We start from the raw sequence: 16,716 nt of genomic DNA, 5'->3' as shown, positions 1-16,716 counted from the left end.
AGGGGTACTCCGGTGAAATTTTTTTTTTTTTTTTTATTGGTGTCAGAAAGTTAAACAGATTTGTAAATTACTTCTATTAAAAAATCTTAACCCCTACAGTACTTATTAGCTGCTAAATACTACAGAGGAAATTCTTTTCTTTTTGTAACACAGTGCTCTCTGCTGACATCACGAGCACAGTGCTCTCCTGACATCTCTGTCCATTTTAAGAACTGTCCAGAGTAGGAGAAAATCCCCATAGCAAACATATGCTGCTCTGGTCAGTTCCTAAAATGGACAGAGATGTCAGCAGAGAGCACTGTGCTCATAATTCAGCAGAGCGCACTGTGTTCCAAAAAGAAAATAATTTCATCTGTAGTATTCAGCAGCTAATAAGTACTGGAAGGATTGATTTAATAGCAGAAATTTACAAATCTGTTTAACTTTCTGGCACTAGTTGATTAAAAAAAAAAAAAAAAAAAAGTTTTCCACCGGAGTACCCCTTTAAAAATTCCCATCATCCTCACAATAGTAACAATAAAACTACACATTACTATATACATTGGGAATCCCTGTAATCACACTTACCTGTAGAATAAAGTTAATATGTCAGTTTTAGTATGTGGAGGAAATATAAATTATGTGAAATAAATGTAATAAATACCAATCCTCAAAGGTTCATAGAAATGGAGATTAAAGGGGTATTCCAGGAAAAAACTTTTTAATATATATCAACTGGCTACAGAAAGTTAAACAGATTTGTAAATTACTTCAATTAAAAAATCTTAATCCTTTCAGTACTTATGAGCTTCTGAAGTTAAGATTATTCTTTCTGTCTAAGTGCTCTCTGATGACACCTGCCTTGGGAAACGCCCAGTTTAGAAGAGGTTTGCTATGGGGATTTGCTTCTAAACTGGGCATTTCCCGAGACAGGTATCATCAGAGATGACTTAGACAGAAAAGAACAACCTTAACTTCAGAAGCTCATAAGTACTGAAAGGATTAAGATGTTTTAATAGAAGTAATTTACAAATCTGTTTAAAGGGGTAGGCCAGTGGTGAAAAACTTATCCCCTATCCTAAGGATAGGGGATAAGTTTGAGATCGCGGGGGGTTTGACTGCTGGGGTCCCCTGCGATCTCTCTGTACGGGGCCCCGGCTCTCTGCCGAGATAACGGGTGTCGACCCCCGCACGAGGCGGCGGCCGACACGCCCCCTCAATACATCTCAATGGCAGAGCCGGAGATTGCCGAAGGCAGCACTTCGGCTCTGCCATAGAGTTGTATTGAGGGGGCGTGTCGGTCGCCGCCTCGTGCGGAGGTCGACACGCCCCCTTCCCGAGGGCTGTCGGGGCTCTGTACAGGAGATCGCAGGGGGCCCCAGCGGTCGGACCCCCCGCGATCTGCAACTTATTCCCTATCCTTAGGATAGGGGATAAGTTGCTTACCACTGAGTCACCACTGGATATCTCCTTTAACTTTCTGGAGCCAGTTGATATATATAAAAAATGTTTTTTCCTGGATAACCACTTTAAGAGATTAGATCCAGTAATAAGGGAGAAAACAGTATGATAAAATATGTGACCAGTTGATTTACAAAAAAATACAAATAGTTTTCCACTATTTAATGTACTATTTAAAGGGAACCAATCATCAGATTTTATCCTATATAACGCTTGGCAAAGCGTTATATAGGGTAAAATCTTTATTTTCACCATTCCCGGGGGACGCTCCTGCCCCCAGGGATGGTGAAGATATGAAGTTATAAACTAGTCACCGCTGCCGCCGTAAGTAGTCACCTGGGCGGGGAGATCTTCTCACCTACTCCCGTTCTTCGGCCGGCAGCGACGCCCCCTCCGCTTGATTGATGGGCCGCGTCATCGCTCTGCTCCGTCTGTTCAGTGAGCGGAACAATGACGCGGCCCGTCAATCAAGCGGAGGGGGCATCGCTCCCGGCCGAAGAACGGGAGTAGATGAGAAGAGCTCCCGGCCCAGGTGACTACTTACGGCGGCGGCGGTGACTAGTTTATAACTTCATATCTTCACCATCCCTGGGGGCAGGAGCATCCCCCGGGGCTGGTGAGGACAACAATTTTACCCTATATAACGCTTTGCCAAGCATTATATAGGGTAAAATCTGATGATTGGTTCCCTTTAACTGCTTTAATGTACTCACAATGCCCTTCCATGGACAGAGGAGATCTGCGCAGTTAGTCAAAGGAATGGGACCAACCAAGACAGGAGCCCCTGTGGCCAAGGGCACCCTTGATTGTTGTTCTTTTTATTTTGGGGGGAAAAAACCATGGATTCAGCACATTGTTGTGACTTTCAGTATAAATGTAAGCCATAGTGTACATGTGAACAACTTCTTACAAAAGAAGGGAATCTCTAGTTTTCATCTTTTGGCATAATTTATTCTCATTGCTATGCAATGTACAATGGGTCCTATTCACGTCTTGTCTTTCCACAGAGATGTCTTGTTTTTGGTCCTGGCTAGCAAGATTAATCACAATATAATAGCTACCACATGTCATTTATACCGAGCTATAATTATGCACTTGTCCTGGTTTTCAGTGCGTGAGATGTCATTGTAACACATGGAGATTGTCAACTAAGCGCTGGCAGCCACAGTCGGCACCAGCTAAATGATATGGTTGATTTAGTAAAAGATCCTGCTATATCTAAATAGTGTGCAAATGGTCACAGTTAAGTGCAAAATGACCAAAAATAAACAGAAGATAAATGTAGCAACTATAACAATAAAGAGAGAGGATCAGTACAGAATGAGATGGAATGGGTCACACATTCACAACTTCTTTGTATTGTTTTTAGGATGATGGCTGCCAAGATGAATATTCAAGTTTCCCATAGAATTTTGAGACGTAACCTCTGCATTCTTTCACATTATACTGTACAATAGTCTCATAAGCTGTGACAGCATACATGTCCACTTTCCTCTTCTTCTTGACTAAGGTTTGGAGTAAGTGGCTGCACAAATTTAAAATCTTCCCGTAGGTGCCAATAGTTATTCTGTGCTAGATACAACACAACAAGGTTAAAGGGGTACTCCGGCACTAAGACATCTTATCCCCTATCCAAAGGATAGGGGATAAGATGCCTGATCGCGGGGGTCTTGCCGCTGGGGACCCCCAACATCTTGGCTGCGGCACTCCAGACATCTGAACTTTGCTTCGTGCCGGATGACTGGCATTGCGGGGGGAGGCTCGTAACATCATGGAGATGCCCCGCTCATGACATCACGGCCATGCCCCCTCAATGCAAGTCTATGGGAGGGGGCGTGCTGTGACGTCACGAGCCTCCAGAGCTCTAAACGAGAGAGGGAATAAGATGTCTTATGGCCAGAGTACCCCTTTAAAGGCACTGAGTACACCAGTGTGAACGTTTGCCATATAAAACAAAAACAGGTCACGTGGCCGCAGTCTCTCACATCACTAGGATGTGAGAGTAAAAATAAAAATGATATGAAGGGCGGGCATTGCGCGGCATAGAGAAGAGGCAGGGAAGCTCAGCAAGCTGGCTCCCCGCCACCAGTGCGCACTGAAGACATATAGCAATCTAGTAACGGAGGGCCATAACTTCTAAACGGCTAAACCAATTACTGTAAGCTCATTTTACTCCTGTTTACCAGCACTAAACCCAGTGTATTGGGTTTAGTGCAGGTGAACAGCCTATCAATCTCCCTTTAAAGGGGTATTCCAGGGAAAAAAATATTATTATTATTTTTTTAACTGGCTCCAGAAAGTTAAACAGATTTGTAAATTACTTCTATTAAAAATCTTAATCCTTCCAGTAGTTATAAGCTGCTGAAGTGGAGTTGTTATTTTCTGTCTGACCACATTGCTATCTGCTGACACCTCTGCTTGTCTCAGGAACTGTCCAGAGTAGGAGCAAATCCCCATAGCAAATGTCTAATGATTCTTGAGACAAGCAGAGGCGTCAGCAGAGAGCACTGTTGTCAGAAAGAAAAGAACAACTCAGTTTCAGCAGCTGATAACTACTGGAAGGATTACGATTTTTTAATAGAAGTAATTTACAAATCTGTTTAACTTTCTGGAGCCACTTGATATATAAATATATATATATATATATATATATATATATATATATATGTGTGTGTGTGTGTGTGTGTGTGTGTTTTTCCTGTAAAAGTCCTTTAAGTCACTGCCTACAAACATTTGGCTGTCTATTACTACAATATGGGTTAGATATTTTTTGTTTAACATACGGTACTTAAATGTGACAAATCCTTATTTTTCATATGTCGTTTCCCATAATAATTCCTTTAAAGAACATCATGTGTTTCACTTTGCAAATGGGACCTCCCTGAGACGAGAAATTCTTCCTAATTTCTGTCACAATTCATAAATATTCCTTTCTTTTCTTATGGTTGTTTTTACCGATAAGTTGATGCAAGTACAAGTCAACTATTGTACAGTGCCAGATTGGTATAGGTAACGGCTGCCCAGGCAGACCAGAGAGCCTGATGCTAGGAACCAGGATACAGGCAAAGGTAAGGCTGTTGCAACAGATTCAGTGTTGACAGTCTGGTAAAAGCACAGGAGGGTCAGTGTGATACACAAGGGTTAGGCAGAGGAAACCTCAGGTAAACAGGCGCAGGTCAGATACAGGATAGCAGGTGAGAAACACCAACCTTCAGTAGGGCAAAACCACAAAATTGTTCAGGCGCAGGTGACTGGGTAGGGTGGACAGGGATAGGTGGACTGGTAATGCCAGACAGGGATAGAGAAAAGTGCATGTACCCTTTTCATTGCAACCAGTGCATGGTCCCTAGAGGACAGACCATAGAACTGCAGCCAGAGGAGAGTTGAAGATGTGGCCCAGCAGTGGTGAGCGCCAGGACACGCTGCATGTTGGCAGATACTAACCACTGCTGTTAAAAGGTGTGCTGGCTCAAACTCCCTCCCCCCCTCCTTGTCTGTGATATTCATTATTTAGTGAAATATGTATTTTATATTACTGGATGGGGAGGGGGGGGGGGGGGTTAAAGAAAGAGTAAGCAATATAACTGTTATATTGGCTTTCATGTCTCCTCTGGCTATCACTATTTGATTACCCGTAATAGACTGTATTTTTTGTATTTACCTTCCCTTCTCCAGTTTTCCCTGTGTGTTCGTTTTGTTTGCTGTATGTTGTGTTTTTATGCTACAAAGTATTTACTGTATATCTTTTTTTGATCTCTTGTCCAGTCTGCACTCTATGACTGCTATTTTTATTGAATCAGAAACAGTACTGTGTACAAAAGATTTACTCTTGTTTGAGTGATATTTTTAGTTCTGCCTTTTGGCTCTATAATGATTTACACATTGATTTACAGGGTTGCTGCTTATAGGTAATACAGTATCTCTTTACATGTTTTTGTGTTGTTTATTCGTTGTCAGGTCTAACGTAGTTGCAAAATGCACTTGATGAACTGTACCCAATTTGTGCACTGTTAATGCACTATTATTGTTTCTATGCAATTGAATGATGCTGCCATCTACTGGTTGACCTGTGAAAAGAGCAGGAAAGTTCTATGCAGTTACATTAGTCTATAGCCATACACTGGGAAAACCCTAGAAGGTGGGAGGTCCATTGTTAAAGCACATCCTCTCTCATCCATGTCATCATATCTCTACCAAGGAGTTGAGCCTAGGGAAGAGTAAGGAGGTTTGCACAACAACCTAGTTCCCCTTCCCTCTTCATGAGCCAAAAAGTGTTATTCCACCAAACAAATACAATGTTTTGGCAGAGCCATGCTGCCTTTTTATTAAAGCTAACAGCTGTGTAACAGGTATATATTTACGAGGAACCTGACTGCTGTTTCATGCTGTCCAAACCAAGGGTGAAAGACACAGGGTTCAATTACACTTAAACCATTTTCTTCTGAAATGCTCAGGTATTTTAGAGAATCATAGTTGTAAAAGCTGCCAGGAATGGGTTAATTAGTCAATGAGACAGTCCATGGTAGCTGCTCTCAACCCCGCATGTCATGAATGACAAGTCTCTCCCTATGCACATATGGGGAGAAGCCCCCCCATTACTAGTTACAATATGTTTCAGGGAAAATCATAGTTTACTGTGTTAATGAACATCATGTACAAAGCATTCTGCTGGCACTTGATAATGGAGGGCATCTGCCTACACTGTTACTAATGGGGATATTCTGTATGCACTGTAAATAATAAGGAAATACATGCTGCCTGCACTATTAATAAAATAAACACTCTGCCTACACTGTTAATAATGGGGGTATTATGTATGCACTGAAAATAATAGGGAAATACATGCTGCCTGCACTATTAATAAAAGGAACACTCTGCCTGCACTGTTAATAATGGGGGAAGTCTGCATGCACTATTAATAATAGGAACACTTTGCCAACACTGCTAAAAATGGAGACACTTTCTCCTCCCTAATAATAGAAAGGGGCATTCTGCTCTACAAAGGGGCCAGAAAACGTCAAAACATCAGGGGTTCTGTAGGGAAGGAAGTAGGACAAAAGAAATTGGAACAGATTCTCAAAGAAAAGGAAGAGGGACAACAAATGGAAGGGTGGGGGCGGGTTACATGCTGTCTGGGGGTTTTCTGGGTGTACAGAGGGACTATAAGGTAACAGGGGCTCTAAAAAAAGGTAGGAACATAGGGGGCGCAAAGTAACTAGAGCTCTAAGAAGAAAAGGGATGGATGGACTTACAAAATGACAAAGGCTCTGTGTGTGTGTTGGGAACATAGTCAAAAAACTCTATGTGCGTATGTTGGGGGAGGCAGAGTATTCGACAGGTGGGAAGCAAATTGGATGAGAGAAGCCATTAAAATGAAATAAATAAAGCATAGAAGTAAAGCCGCTGCCTGTAAAGGAAACAGACAGCAGCTTCAGGATCTCCCGGACCCTCCCTTTATGCTAAACCTTTAGCCCTGCTGTTCAGTAGCCAAGGAGATCTTTCTCTTCTTATAGGGGTCAATGGTAAATGCAAGCTGCTATCCCACAAACATAACCTTTAGCCCTGTAAGGATGCTCTTACACAGTGCAGTACTGCATCAAAAATTATTGCAGTTTTTAGTCACAAAGTACAGCGAACAGCTGATTCACCTGAGGGTGCTCTAACACAGTAAAGTTTTAAAGCCAGTTTTGGTCCAGAATGAATTAGATAATAGAAAGACACTTCTTTTTCTTCTTGATTTTGTAAAGTTTATGGTGAATTATGTTTTGTAGCATGTAATGCATCAGCTGTTAGCTGTTGCAGTACTGCACTCTGTAAGGCTGGGTTCACATATGTCCAGCATCCAGCCTAGATCTCGGCGCAACTGATGCCATAACTGAAGACAACATGCATCAATTGTCAACAGTTGTGTGGCATCCAACGTTCATTGTTTCCGGTGCCTTCCACTGTGTCCAACCATCCGGAGTCAAAATTGAAATGCTGGAAGATTGGGAACTGTCTTATTCGAATGGGATCAGTTCTAGCATCAGTTTCCCTCCGATGCACGCATGAGGGAAACTATGCCAGATGCCTGATATATGTAAACCCAGCCTTAGAGCGCCCTTAAATAGGTACTCCGCCCCTAGACATCTTATCCTCTATCCAAAGCGGCGGGACTCCCGTGATCTCCGTGCTGCACCCGGCGTTCGTTTAGAAAAGGAGGCTCGTAACGTCATGGCCATGCCCCGCTTGTGACATAATGGCCATACACCCTCAATGCAAGGCTATGGGAGGGGGCGTGACGTCCGTCACGCCCCCTCCCATAGACTTGCATTGAGGGGGCACGGCCGTAATGTCACGAGCGGAGCGTGACCGTGACGTCACGAGCCTCCACTCATAAGATGTCTAGGGGCGGAGTACCCCTTTAAGGCACCTTTATAAACCAATAATGCTTTCCTTGTGGGTTCCTCAGAAGCACCTGTCACACAGTTTCAGGCTTTGTCTGTGTGAGAGGAAGTAAAGCGCTCATTAGTCCTGGATAGACACACCGGATCATCTGTCAGTGTCATCATCATCTGTTGAGCAGGACGGGGGCTGTAACTAGAGGCAGTGCTGGCCACCAGTTGTGCACATCTGCATTACGACATAAATAGTACAATGCACTGTGAGGAGCATATCACAGACTCTGTGTGTACATCTTCCCACTGCAACAATGAAAATACAGTGAAACCTCTCTAAATGACCACTTCTTTGGGAAGACCACCCCCCTAATCAAGGCCATACACCATACATTATGCATATCCGTTTTCTTTGTGAAGACAACCCAAAGAGATTTTACTGTATATAACACAGCAAATGCAATGCAAATAGTGGTTGAATTAAAGCCTGTACTGAAGAGCTAACATTGTTATCCCTGCAGCGCCACCAAAGGGCAAAGAGAATGACACAGTGCTCATTGAATTTAATAGTAATAGTAATACAGGACAATAATAGTAATACAGGACAAGTTGGGTCCTATATAATGAGAAAAGCTCTTTGTATCGTCTTTACACTACGGCCAAGAGATTAGGTTATTGAACAGAGCCCCTTCCCCTATTAACTCCTAATGTGGTAAATAGATTTTATTTTATTTTTCTATACTCAACAGCCCATCAAACTATCATAATGAAAATCACCACCAAACAATCAATGGTAACATTATTATATATTTGTGTTAACATTGACTGTTTCTATATGAAAATATCTTTTTCATTTGTGTGATTGTAACATGTTATTGATCCTCCTCATCCAGCTTGTCTATATAATGCTTCAATACATACATAGAAATCCTGCTCGGAAACAACAATATACCGTGCTTATAGCCATAATGTATTCTATTTTGTCGGAGCTGTCAGGAAACATACTGAGATTTTTTTTATTATTTTTATTATTACGTCTTAGAATATAGGATAAGAGTTTCACCCAATAATGTACAGACATCTGCTATGACTATTGCTACTACTGCTGCTAATAATACATATTATTAATAGACCCAGATATTTCCTAGTAAACCATTCACACGTATGTGGGACTATGGTGCGCTATTCAGCAGAATGTCTGTGCTATAACTAGAAAAGGCACTAGGGGCCACTGTGCCTCTTCCACAACACTCACATCCCATCCTACCTCCTTCCCAGTCCCTGAGGATTCTGCTTAAGCTAAGGCTGCCAATGAAGTCAAAGCCTAATGCATTTCTCTGTGGTACCACAGGCTGCATCTCTTTCAAATTACAGTGCAGGCGGACCAGACAACATTTTCTGAATTAGCATCTCTGGGACTCCTCTTCTCACACACGCAGTCCACATCTGAGGTACAGCAAGGTACCTGTCTGCAGTACCTATGGACCTCATCTACACTCCACTTTGGATTAGAGGGAAACTCTGATTTTCTGCAAAGCACAGAAAGCAGTTGGGAGGTGTAACCAGGAGTTCCTGCGGAGAACCCATTTTGGTCACCTGCTTTCTTTTCTCTTACTTCCTCTTTTTGTCCCTTTTCTGTTGGATAGCTAAAGGATGGGGGAAATGCAACCTTGGGCTTGAAGAATGAGATAAGTTTGTTGAGTTCGCTTTGAGAGGAAGATGCACCCTTCCACAAACATGGAAACATAACCGGGATCTTTGATGGATATTGATTTTAAAGAAAGAGCACAGGTAGGTCACATCCAGCTATATTCTCTTCTACGTGACTGCAGCTGCTGAGGAAGAACAGCTCAACTTGTACTTGATTTATGATAGGAATCAGTGTGTTCATCAAACACAGGTGTCTGCAGGTTTAAGATACAGAGTGGAGATACAGGTATGAAAAATTATGGAAATTCTAATTTCCGAGGTGCCCCTCTATGCCCCCGGTCCCCGTCTACTTCTTTTTCGCAATCATTTGAAGAGCAATTTATTTCTTGTAATCAATCATTCAGACATGTTAATGATCCGGGGGGGCGGATGGAAGGAAAATCAGCACCAGATTACTGGATAAAGTTTGCCTCTATGCTCGCCATGTAATACTACTTTCATGCTACCCTGTATTTGCCTTGTTCAGGTATCAAAGCATCCGGTTAATTGTGTGAATGAGTTAGCGAACCGAGGTTTTATTCTGTAGAAAAATCCGAACAAAGCATTTTAGACTTGGCTTTTAAGCACATCAGCTGAATTCCTGATGATACGGTGTATGTGGTATGCAGTTCAGGTACTTTGATGTCCTGCATATTGTATGTAAAATTCTCGGTATAGTAATGTATTATGCCTCTGGCTCTTAGCTGTGTTATATTAAAATGCCTTTCACATTTCCATGGACCCAGTCTAGTGAAAGCACTTATCCAATTAAAAAGAAATGCAAATGGTATGGTGAGAGATGAATTATACCAGAATTGTCATTTTTCCCCTCTAATTTATGTATTATGTATAAGCAAGCAAGCAATCACATACAGATATTAACCTATCTATCTAGCTGCGTGTATTTATAACCAGTTCCACAGAATATAGATTATAGGAACAAAGCAATATATATATATTTTATGCTACGGGAGTTTGAGGAATAATGGATTCATTTTAGACATTTCTATAAATCTTTTCTAGATTGTAACCTTTCCAAGGGTTGTGTGCTTTGGTGTCTGTGTGTTTATGTCTGTAAAAGTGTGAGGTTCTTTGCTTCGTACATCTACCTCGTCTTGTACAGTGAGCTGTGAAGATTGTCAATGGAAAGATATTGAAGGCACATTGGGAGCATTGTTTAAGAAGCTAATATTTAGGCAAGTATTAGAAATAAAATAGTATGCCTTCATTTTCCATGTTTAGACCTTAAACTTTAGTAAAGTTAATTAGAAGGTGTCTTTGTACTATACGCACCCATATAGGATTACCTTGGATCTACGCTATCGATATTTGTCATTCTAGGAAGAATTTTGAGGGGAAAAAAATAGAAAAAACCTTCTTTAGCTACAATATAATGATTCCTGTCAAGGAAAGCCTTTCACAGGCCTCTCATACCTGAGCAGAATGAGCCTTCTCTCGTAATCTTCCAGCCAGGCCAAGATCTGCACAATCCTATTGGGAATCCTCTGGCTCTATAAGAAAAAAAGGCGGATTGGCGGTTTAACCCTGGATGGGAATCGGTCTTCTTGGAAGGCATCAATGAGTTCTTCATCCGTTAATTAGGTTATTGTAGCCGATGCTATATTTAGCTATTTATCATAGTGCAGATGGTCAAGTGAGAAGTACAAGGCTGGGATATTCTCATCAAAGCTGTAGTGATATAGAGCAGTAGAGTTCAGCTTTGTGCAGATTCCAGAACACAGGTTCTTTTTTTGCAATTTCTTCACAGTCAGCGACAGATAAGATACAAGCGTAAACTCCCCGACTGGTTTCAGATGTAAACCACACTAGGTATACCTTGAGAAAGGGTGTGGTATACATCTGAAACTAGTCAGGGAGTTTGCACTTGTCTCTCTTTGTGCCAGACTGTGAAGATATTGCAATAAATGACTATGTTGTGGGATCTGAAACCAGACTTGACTGCTTTTAATCTCTACAGCTTGCATGTGTGCCATGACCCTGCAGGAAACACTTAAGACAAGGCATCAGGTGAGCTGGAGTGTTGTTTGTTTTATAGGATGTTCTCCGCCTTAGGTTTGATAATGAGGAATTTCTTAATAGCTCCAAGACATTTTGAGTCGGAATTAAACCTCTCATGTAAAAAGAAAGTTCACAGCTTTGGAGAAGTGTTGAATTTTCTTCTAATGCAACTTTAATGTGAAATCTGTGAATGCAAGGTGGAAAACTAGTAATGTCCTACTGACCACTGAAACCTGTAAAATTCAATTTGGTTCTGTGGGGGATTTGCTGCTCTCACTTGGGGTAAGCATCTTCTAAAGCTTAGGCCTAGCATCTCAGATGATGGAGAATCAAATGGCAATAAAAGACACTAGGGACTTTGTGTCCATGTTACCTCAACTTGCTGTACATTTCAATATAACTGATGGTACTCTATAAGCTGGGTTTGGCTCATAAGTAGAATCATTTTGCATTTGTTTTATTAGGGCATATGGATGGCCTAGAGGGAGGTTCCCCTCTCTAGGACCCCCATTGTTAGCCAGATCAGAGTTTCTATCATGAGTAAAGCACCTTTATGGACCCTGCCTATCCTGTATGACATAGCTGCCTGATAGAGTAGGCCGCTTCTACTCTTACAAGGTGTCACTTTCTTGTGATGTGAGGTATATGATCTGAGTGGTGAAAGTGAATTCAGCTGAATGACAGAAAATAATCAATCACATAACACTTGGTTTAAGCTCTCTTATGATCACCCTCAATCTCCTTCAGGTGGACAACAACATAAAAACCACAACATTGTCTGTGCACCTTGTGTCTATCGTGTGGTTTTCTGTTTCTCAACAGGAAATAGATCTATATTTTCTTTCTGTTCAGATGTTTAGTTCTTCACCCTAAGGTGAGGTCAAGTCTCTTTGTTACAAACTATATTTAAGGTTATAAGAAATAACTAGATTCTATAAAGCATTATAAAGCATATATTAGATTCAAATAAAACAAATCATCTTGACTACTCTATCATTACCTTCTCTTGTTTGATTTGAATCAATTATTATAAAGACACATTATATATTGGGTCAGGAAAGATACCTACTTCCAGAGAACCCTTTATATGACAGAAGGATTCAATTGGGCACTATTAACATGGGTAGAAGAGGAACACTGTGCCATTCAGCATACATTCCCCACCTGTAGATCCTTCAAGGTGGCAACACATCCTTAAGTCCATGCTGATGGGCCTTTCCCTCAACACTAATTGAGGTTGGAGTTGTCAGCCGGACTTGGTATGGACCTTCAAATCTGGCTTCCAAACCTTTCCTGATGTGCTTTTTCACAACAACTACGTTTCCTGGCTGTATGCTGTGACTTCCTTCAAGGTTGCCTGGATCTGGAAGAGAACAAAAAACTCTACCATGGATGTGAGTTAGTTGTTTCTGCAATGCCATTCATATATACTGTCAGATACCCATTATAACAGCTTGTCTTTGCTGGTAAGCCAAACAAAATCTCATATGGAGAAAGTCCTGTCACTCTATTTGGAGTATTTCGAATTCCAAATATTTCCAAGATCTCCCAACATGTTTGACAACTTCTCCTGTGAAATGTGTTCCTCTGTCACTCTCAATTACCTCTGGAACTCCATGTCTGCATACTACTTCTACCAAAAGTTTCTTTGCTACAGGTTTGGCAGTGGCCTTAGCCCAAGGCCAACTCTCTGGCCATCCTGAAAAGAAATCCACACACACAAATGCATACTGGTAAGTCCCTACTCGTGGTAACTGTATGAAATCAATCTGCAGTTTCTGAAATGGGTAAAAGGCACGAGGGGTACACTTTCTTGGGGTCTTAGTTGGTTTACCAGGATTGTGAAGGGCACAGACTGTACATGCTGCAACAAAAGAACAAGCTGCTTGAAGGTGCTATCCAGTGCCTCTCCACCATACCCACCATTGCTTCCTTCGAGCAGTGAGTAGGGCCGTGGATTGTATGGGTCATCATAGGAAAAAGTGTCCTGGGAGGCTGTGTCTCTCATCCGTCCTCCACACACCATTCACACACACTGCCCCCCCTCTTTTTCCACTCCTCCTTTTCTGCCTCAGGGGCCTGTTGCTGCAGCTGCTATAGCACGTTGAGGTCTAGGGTCTGATCTGTGTCAGCCATGGTACAAAAAAAGATCTCAGGGAGTAGCTTAAGCACTGCCACCTTGGCTGCCTCATCTGCCAGTGCATTCCCCTTTGCTTCTTTAGTCTGCTCCTTTGTATGAGCGTGGACCTTAATGGCAGCTACCTGTTTAGGTAACTGTAGAGCTCTGAACAAGGAACTGATACTTTCTGCATTCTTTATGATGCAATGAAATCCCTACTTATCCGTAAATATGTTAGCCGTTTGCCCCTCTGCGATTGTACATGCTACACTGAGTGCTTTTAACTCTGCCTCCTGGGCTGAGCATGATGGGGGTAGTGGTTCCTTCACTAATACCTCAAGTTCGGTTGTTACTGCATATCCTGTGTTTGGACTTCTGTCAAGATAGTACCTGGAACAATCTACAAACAATTCAAAATCTGCACTTGGAATAGGAGTGTCTGTTACATTTTCTAACTCCTTTGTCTCAAGTTTCTTCAATTCCAGACAATCAGAATAATCATCTTCACCATTAAACGGAAAATATGATGTATTTTCAATGGGCTGCATAAAAATGTAATCTCTATGTTTCAGATACCCTTCTGCATCCCTCCATATCTCTAGCTTTTTCATATTTCTCGTGTTGCATCTTCCAAATCTACCCAGTCATCTGTCCCCTCTTCTGGACCCAGCGGCAACAACGTAGCTGGCTTCAGAACAGTGCACCTTTTGATGGTAATGTTTGATGGAGACAACAATGAAACTTCATACTTAGTCAATCGAGCTGCCGATATGTATCTAGTTCTAGCCTGCTGATGAATTTCAGTGACAGAATGGGGTACCTGTATCACCAGAGAATGATCAAGCACAATGTCAGCCACTTTGTTCTTCAGCACAACTACTGCTGCTACTGCTCTGACACATGATGGGGATCCACATATGATTGGATTAAGCTGCACAGAATAATAGCCCAATGGTTTCTGCTTGTTTCCATGTGGCTGGGTGAGAACTCCTTGAGCATGTCCCTTGGTCTCATGACAGAAAAGATTAAACAACTCCTGATAGTCCGGCAGTGCTAGCGCTGGAGCTGAAAGGATGTCTATTTTCAGCTAATGAAAAGCTTTCTCATGCTTTTCAGTAAGTTCCACAGGAACTTGCTATTTTGAGCCACTCAATGCGTCATACAAACTCTGCAGTTTGCCTGAGCATTTGGGACCCATTCTCTGCAGTACCCTACAAGTCCCAGAAATGCTTGAAGCTGTCTGAGAGTTGAGGGTAAAGGCACTTGTTCAATGGATTTTCTTCTCTCATGTGTCAGGTGTTTTTTCCCCCTGGAAATGCAATGTCCCAAAAATTCCACTCTGCTCTGTGCCAGTTGAAGTTTGCTTTTTGACGCCTTGCATCCTGCTTCAGCCAAGAATATCAGAGGGGAGACCAACTCCTCCAGACATGCTTGCTGAGTGTCAGAACACAGGATTAGGTCATTAACATGCTTGATTAGGCAAGTGGTGGGATAGTGCATTCCCCATCCCTGCTAAACCTTTTGCATTGCTTCTGAGAAAGCTGAGGGTGAAGTGGCCCCTTTGAGGTAATTTGGTCCTACAATATTGCTTTCCGTCATGTGTTAAGGCTAGATATAATTGACTCGCATTTTACAAAGGTATGGAAAAATAGGCGTTGGCCAAGTCCACTACTGTTTACCATTCTGCCCTGGGTGGAATTTGATTAAGCAATGTATGAGGATTTGGGACTATTGGATTGTCAATCCCCATCCATTTGTTTACCTCTTAAGTCATGTACCATCCTGTAGGATGTTACTTCCCCCTCTTTGGTTTTCTTTTTTACTGGGAAAAGAGGAGTGTTCCAAGGTGATCTGCATTCACGTATAACCCTTATTTGGAGATATTGGTCAATTTGATGAGACACTGCCCTAGTTTGCTCTTTACTAAGAGGATATTGCTTGATTTTCACCTGGCTGTACCTGGCTTCATTGTAATTTTAACAGGGGTAACTTGTAGTTTCCCACATCCATTTTGTATTTTGCCCATAAGGAGTCTGGTACCTGAATTAACAATGTTGCCAGACTTTGGAATGGGTATTCCCTTTGGGCATTAGGATGCCGATCCACAAGTACTTCTTGTACCCACATAAAGGTGTCATGGGCCACCTGTTGACACTCTGAGGCATGTTTTCCCATCTTTGAACACAATTTTAGCTTTTAGAGCTGACAGAAGGTCTGCTCCTATCAAATTGACTGGGCAAGTTTCTGACACTAACATCTGTGCCACTACTGGAGTGCTCCCTTTCACTCACACAGTCAAAGGTTTTGTTTCCCGTAGTGATGCAGACTTTCCTGTCAACCCCATCCCTTCCACCAGCTGTTTAGTTAATAAGCATTTTGGTATTTCTTGGGCCCTAAGTATTGTTCTGGCTGCTCCAGTGTCCACTAAACAATTGACTACTTCATCATTCTGTAATTCAAGGTCAAGATATCCCTGCGGCTCTGATGTGTTGACTAGTAGGGATGGGGTGGACTCTGGATTGCCAGTTTCCTATTCATCATCTCCTGTGACTGCCAAATGAACTCTAGCAGATCACACATATGATGATAAGGATGGACAATTTCTCTTGATGTGGCCTGGCTTCTTACAATAGAAACACAATCCCTTCTCTTTACCTCCTCAGAAGAAACGACTTTCCTCTCACCAGTGTATGTTTTCTTCTCAGTAAATTTGCATCCTACGTCTCTCCCTTGCACCACATTTAGATTTACAGGTTTAGACTTTTTATGTTTCTTCAATTCTCTCTGATATTCTATGGCTCTGAGTATAGTTAACATGTTGTCCATTGTCATAGAGCCTGCTTCTGGTCAGGTTCAGAACAACTTATCCTTTAACTCTGACTCCAAACCACTTAAAAATGCTGTTCTCAATACTCTCAAGTCTCTGTCATTCTTCAGTGAAAAACCTTGATCCATATACTGCTGCAATACATCATCATACTACGTTTGCACTTTCTCACCTGGTTCCTGTCTGATTTGCACTAGAAGGAGAACTAGCAAACAGTTTGGTACAGTATCTTTCACAGTGTTTTA

General features: G+C 41.9%; 1 protein-coding gene across 2 annotated transcripts in view; it reads left to right on the top strand.

Annotated features, from left to right (window-relative positions):
• Window positions 1-9,148: 9,148 nt before the first annotated feature.
• TAFA3 (TAFA chemokine like family member 3) overlaps window positions 9,149-16,716 on the top strand; it is a 402,721-nt gene continuing 395,153 nt past the window's right edge. Inside the window, exon 1 of one of the 2 annotated variants that reach the window (XM_056558306.1) lies at window positions 9,149-9,608. The gene's annotated coding sequence lies outside the window, so the exon portion shown is untranslated. The remainder of the gene's footprint in view (window positions 9,609-16,716) is intronic. The other variant, XM_056558307.1, reaches the window with a different exon arrangement.

This window comes from Hyla sarda, chromosome 2 (assembly GCF_029499605.1).
Source record: "Hyla sarda isolate aHylSar1 chromosome 2, aHylSar1.hap1, whole genome shotgun sequence".
Classification (NCBI taxonomy): domain Eukaryota; kingdom Metazoa; phylum Chordata; class Amphibia; order Anura; family Hylidae; genus Hyla; species Hyla sarda.
Note: the sequence above shows the minus strand (reverse complement) of the source record. Positions and strands in the feature narration are given on the sequence as shown.